Here is a 6253-nt window from a genome sequence, read left to right on the forward strand (position 1 = left end):
ACTCAAGGACTCAGCGGAATCTTTGTGATTCGTCCACATTAACGAAGGACCGGTTTCCCGGTCATGTATGTACGTGCACCGCATTCGGATAAGCGCAGAAGTACCAGGGGCTATATAGTAGCCCCACTGTCAAACTCCTATGGCTAAGTGAAAGTGTTAAAGCAATATAGTCTGATTACCTTGTTCGCTGCGCTATCACCTCCTTAATGGACCAAGATGTTGGATCAAGTGTGAATACACGCTTTTCCGAACACCCCCGCATTATATGCATGGGGGCTGAAGCCGATGACTGTAAACTTTCAGGTTATATACATACATAAAACAGCCGCACAGGAGGCAGCATAATACTTTCAGGCAAAAGTATGAACACAGCCTTTTATAAGCCAAATAGCATTGTGTTTACAAATTGGGATACATGTCACTCGAACATGATACTCTTCGAGCATCGAGCCTCTATTAAATGAGCGCCTTCTAGGACCTCTTCAAAATAGTGTTCGGATGAGACCTGGCCTACGGCCGGACCCCGGGTTGCAATAGCGGTGGCATCCATCTCTGCCCAGTATGTCTTAACACGGGCAAGAGCCATCCGCGCACCCTCTATGCACGCCGACCTCTTTACAGCGTCGATATGCGGCACAGCACCAAGGAATCGTTGCACTAAACCAAAATAACTATTCGGCCTTGGTCCTTCCGGCCAAAGATGATCCACGGTAGACCTCATGGCAAGCCCGGACAACCTATGGAGCTCAGCCCACTCAGCCATTTGCTCATTTAACAGCAGCGGACGCGTTGGAGCACTGAACTGCGACCAGAACAACTTTTCCACTTCGTGATCTTTTTGATCTTTGAAAAACTCCGTTGCATCAGTAGCGCTCATTGCCAGGTCCGAATACGCGTCTGCAGCACTCCATAATTGATCCAGAGGGGCACACTTCGGATCTCCGAACTATGTCTGCAACAAAAAGGGCTTCCCAGCCGTGATATCTCCGGCTTGACGAAGCTCCTCCTTCGCTGCTCTAATTTTAGAGCGGGTCTCCTTGGCTGCTACCATGGTTTTCTCCAGGTCCGCCGCTTTCGCTTGGCTTTCCTTTTCAAGAAGCTCATACTGGTCGGCGGCATCCTTCAGCTCAATAACCATCTTGGCTATTTTATCTTCGCTCTGGCGACGAGCAGCCTGTTCGGCTCTTAACTCTTCGGTCGCCTTTAGGGCAGCCGCGTCACTCCTCCTAGCTTGTTCCTTGGCCTGGGCAAGTTCCGCCCGAAGGGTCTCCATGGCGGCAGCTCCATCTGCAGTCACAACATATTATAGATACTAGCATCATGCTCCTCTTAATATTTGTTGACCACCCGAAAATACATACCCTGTGCCTCGTCAAGCCACTTGTTCACAAGTGCGATGTCAGCATCTGCCGCGTCAATTTGCCGGCTAAGTCCGGCAAATTCAGCAGTCCGACCAGCCACCGGACCGTCAGCCGCCTGCACATGAAAGCAGTGCGATCATTACCTGGGACTATGATCCTCTGTTTGTCGCCTCCGGACAGCAACCAGAGTCTCAGGGGCTACTATCTGTATAGAGCACACCTAGCATGTGTGGTACCATCAAAAAATTTATATATTACTTTGCGTACCTCAAAGCCTCTTAGCAGGCTCGTAAAAGCTTCATGCAACCCACTTTTGGCAGATGAGATCCTCTCAACCACCGTACCCATTAAAGTACGATGCTCCTCCGAGATAGCCGCTTGCTCCAGAAGACCCATCAATACGTCCGGTTGTGCACCGGACAATCCCAGATTCTTTCTGCTGCTCTCCTTAGGAGCCGAATACTCCGAACTTCGGGTGGCCGAAGGGTTACCTTCTGGCCCTGGCGGATCAGGAGAAATCCTCCGTGATGACACCTCAGGGTCGTCTGCCCCAGGAGACTGGGAGACTGGGGGAGGCGTTTCGCTCTCCATCATCTCCGGAAGAAGATCCCCCAAAGACGAACTCTGTTGAGAAGGTCTACGAGCCGGACTGCAAGATATATGTCTCAGTTATTGTCCTTGGAGATAAAGCAGGATATATTTACCAAAAGTACTCTTGATTCACTTACAGCTCGGTGGAGGGCTGGCCCCCTTGCGGGCACTGTGCGGTAAGGACGCCCTCTGGGGTAGGGCCCCCTGGCGAAGGCTTCTTCCCTCGTTTAGAAACATTCGTTTCTGAGTCGTCAGAGGCGGTCCTTTTCCTTCCTTGGGAAGAGAGGATTCTAGATTCTTCTCCTCGATTATCCTCCTTCGCGGAGATACCAATTCCCTCGGTTTGGATGAGTAATGCGTGAGGCCCGCTTTCGGCTTCTTTATCCCTCCCTTTATCTTCCCCTAATGGCGCCTGATAAAGTGCGTGCTCAAGCATCCTGGCTAGTATAGGATCCGATGAGCCTTCGGGGAAGGGGGGTCGAACACCTGATCATCTTCGCCTTTCTTACCTAGTCCTGTCCAAGAGCAATTTTCCAGAATGATATTATGACAAATGAAAAGACAACGTGTTCGGCACAGAATTACTTACATGGGTATCTGGACGATTGCAGTTTAGACCCGCATCCTCGATGGTGTCTGGACACTTTATCCATGATCCGAAGAATAATCCATACATCCCTTCTAGCGTCATGCCGAAGAATTGCTGAATAGTTCGTGGTCCTTCCGGTTTGAACTCCCACATACAGAGGGATCGACGTTGGCATGGCAGGACCCGGCGAACTAGCATAACTTGCATTACCTTGACAAGACTAACATCCCTCCTGAGGAGATCTCGGATGCGACTCTGCAATGTCGGCACGTCATTTACTGGCCCCCAGTCCAGCCCCTTGCTGACCCATGACGCCAGTTGTGGCGGGGGGGCGGATGGAAAGTGGGGGCGGCTACCCACTTGGTACTTCGGGGAGCTGTGATGTAAAACCACTCTCGCTGCCATAACTTGGACACCTCCGGGAAGGAACCCTTCAGCCATGGAGCATCGGCGCCTTTGCTTATTATGGCACCTCTGCATTATGTGTGTCGCCCATCGATCATCCTCGGCTTCACATTGAAGGTCTTGAGCCATAAGCCGAAGTGTGGGGTGATGCGGAGGAAGGCCTCACACACGACGATAAACGACGAGATGTGAAGGATGGAATCAGGGGCTAGATCATGGAAATCGAGCCCGTAATAAAACATGAGCCCTCTGACAAAGGGATCAAGACTAAAGCCTAACCCTCGGAGGAAGTGGGAAACAAATACGACGCTCTCATTGAGTTCGGGAGTGGGGATGACCTGCCCTTGAGCAGGAAGCATGTGCGAGATTTCGGCGGTCAGGTACCTGGCTTCCCTTAGCTTCTTGATGTCCCCCTCTATGACAGAGGAGGCCATCCACCGACCTTGAAGGTTGGATCCGGACATGGTTGAAGGTCCGAAGCGCTTAGCCTGAGCCTTGGGTGTTGGAACTCGAGGTGGGGGAGGGGAAGGATTGAGCGCGAGAAGAAAAGGACAAGCCTTGGCCCCTTTATAAAGAGGGAGAATATCAAGCGTCCTCCGCGTGCCCATTTAGAACTTGCCTAAAATCAAGGAGTCACACCAGCAAGCGCGGTTGGGTTACCCACACCTGTATTGATGAGAATCATGTGATAAGGGGACACGATCTCTGCTTTGACAAGACGTGCCAAGAAAACTGCCTCGCAATATGTGTAGCAGCTGGTTGAGAAAAACGGTTCGAATAATGACCGGGCCATGGCGTGATGTCACGTTATGAAAAGTTATCAATAGATTAGATTTGTGGAAATATTATACTCTCTACGGTGGTATGTGGCATTTGTTTTGCAGAGCCGGACACGATCTTTGTGTTCAAAATCTTCTATGGAGTATTCGGAGAAGGAACCCGCCTTGCAATGCCGAAGATGATCTGCACGCCGGACTCATCGTCATTGAAGCCTGGTTCAGGGGCTATTGAGGGAGTCCTGGATTAGGGGGTCCTCGGACAGCCGGACTATATACTTTGGCCGGACTGTTGGATTATGAAGATACAAGATTGAAAACTTCGCCCCGTGTCCGGGTGGGACTCTCCTTTGCGTGGAAGGCAAGCTTGGCAATTCGGATATGTATATCTCCTCCCTTGTAACCGACTCTGTGTAACCCTAGCCCCCTCCGGTGTCTATATAAACTGGAGGGTTTAGTCCGTAGGACAACAACAATCATAATCATAGGCTAGCTTCTAGGGTTTAGCTTCTACGATCTCGTGGTAGATCAACTCTTGTAATACTCATATCATCAAGATCAATCAAGCAGGACGTAGGGTATTACCTCCATCGAGAGGGCCCAAACCTGGGTAAACATTGTGTCCCCCGCCTCCTATTACCATCCGCCTTAGACGCACAGTTCGCGACCCCCTACCCGAGATCCGCCGGTTTTGACACCGACACCCGCATCCGCCCCCGACCCGCAAAATAACTGCCAAAATGCGGATAGGGGCGGAAAAACCTGTCCGATCAGACCCCGCATCCCACCCCGGCCAGCAAAAAAATTTGAGAGGCACGGTAAAATCCCGATCCCAACCCGGGAATACTCGGGTTTCCCCCTCCCGGCTGCGGTGCCCTGCATCACAGAGAAGCAGTTGGCGGGAGGGACATTTCAGCCCGCGCGCTTTCCCCCCTCCTTTCGCCGTCGATCGCCCTTGCTTCCGCCCGCCCGCCGCCAGCGATTTCAGGTCATATCTGCAGGTGGAATCGGTCTGCGGGGCCACCCACACCCTCCCGCCCCGAGACGCTGCACGCCCCTCCCCCGATCCAGCGAGAAGAGCCGCCCTTGTCGCTGCTGCCGCCGGGGATCGACCACCATCAGGCCCGCCTCCTCGTCGCCACCCATGATCACCCGCCCCGTCCGCCACCGGTTAGTGCGTTTTCTTGTGATTTTTGCGAGCGGTATAGTTAATTTGACGCACCGGTGCGCATGTAGATGGAGTTGAGCCCGTGTGAGAAGTTCTTGCTCTCCGATTCGTCTGATTCGAATGACTCGGATGTTAAGACCATGCTTGCGAACTTTCGGCAGCAAACGTTGGTCATGGCACTTGCCGTGAAGGAGCACGAAGACGAGAACCGGAAGAGGAGGTGAGGATCGACCGTCGGGCGTCTTTACATTCCCCGGAACCGTCATCTTGGGAACGAGATGTTGATGCAAGACTACTTCGCGGGGAATCCAACGTATCCACCGCACCTCTTTCGGAGAAGGTACCGAATGCGCCGATCCCTCTTTGTCAAAATTGTTCCAGCTTGTGAGGCAAATTGTCGGTATTTTACTCAGAGAAGGAAATGATGCGGGCTTAAAGGGATTTAGTGCATATCAAAAATCTTCGCGGCAATGCGGGTGATTGCATATGGTGTTCCGGCTGACTATGCCGATGAGTACCTTCGCATTGGTGAAGATACTACAATTGAGTCTATGCGTAGATTTGCAAAGGTGATCATCCGTGTCTTTGGTCCTAAGTATCTTCGGGCAACCAACGAAGATGACACAAAGAAATTGATGGCAACTAATGAGAGGAGAGGTTGGCCTGGCATGCTAGGTAGCATTGATTGTATGCATTGGACTTGGAAAAATTGCCCCAAGGCATGGCAAGGAATGTATTGTGGCAAGTCTCGTAATGCAACAATTGTGCTAGAGGCCATAGCATCCGAGGATTTATGGATTTGGCATTGCTTTTTTGGTATGCCGGGCACTCTCAATGATATCAATGTGTTGCAACGGTCTCATTTGTTTGCTAGGCTTGCTAGTGGTGATGCTCCTGCTTGCAACTACACTATAAATGGGCATGAATACACAGAGGGGTACTATCTTGCAGATGGTATATACCCTCCTTGGTGCACATTTGTCAAAAGCATCAAAGAACCCAAAACTAAAAAGCAATGTGAATTTGCAAGGGTGCAAGAGGCAGCCCGAAAAGACATTGAAAGAGCATTCGATGTTTTGCAATCTAGGTTTGCCATTGTCCGTGGTCCTGCTCATTTTGGGATAATAAAACCTTAAAAATTATTATGACATGTTGTGTTATCCTGCACAATATGATTCTTGAAGATGAGAGAGGAATGAACTTGGAATTCTTCTATGATAATGTGGGTAGTTGTGTCAAACCAGCTAGAGACCCTAACCAAATTAGGGCTTTTCTTCAAACATACAAGGAGATTTAAAATGCAAACACCCACTTTCAACTTCAAGAGGATCTCATTGAGCACCATTGGCAAAGGGCTGGATAG

General features: G+C 50.7%; 1 pseudogene; it reads left to right on the forward strand.

Moving 5' to 3' along the window:
* The first annotated feature begins 4958 nt into the window (after nucleotides 1–4958).
* LOC147975843 (uncharacterized) lies at nucleotides 4959–6253 on the forward strand (annotated as a pseudogene).

The sequence above is a fragment of the Triticum urartu genome, chromosome 4A (genome assembly GCF_056163025.1).
Source record: "Triticum urartu cultivar PI428250 chromosome 4A, HENAU_Tu73, whole genome shotgun sequence".
Classification (NCBI taxonomy): domain Eukaryota; kingdom Viridiplantae; phylum Streptophyta; class Magnoliopsida; order Poales; family Poaceae; genus Triticum; species Triticum urartu.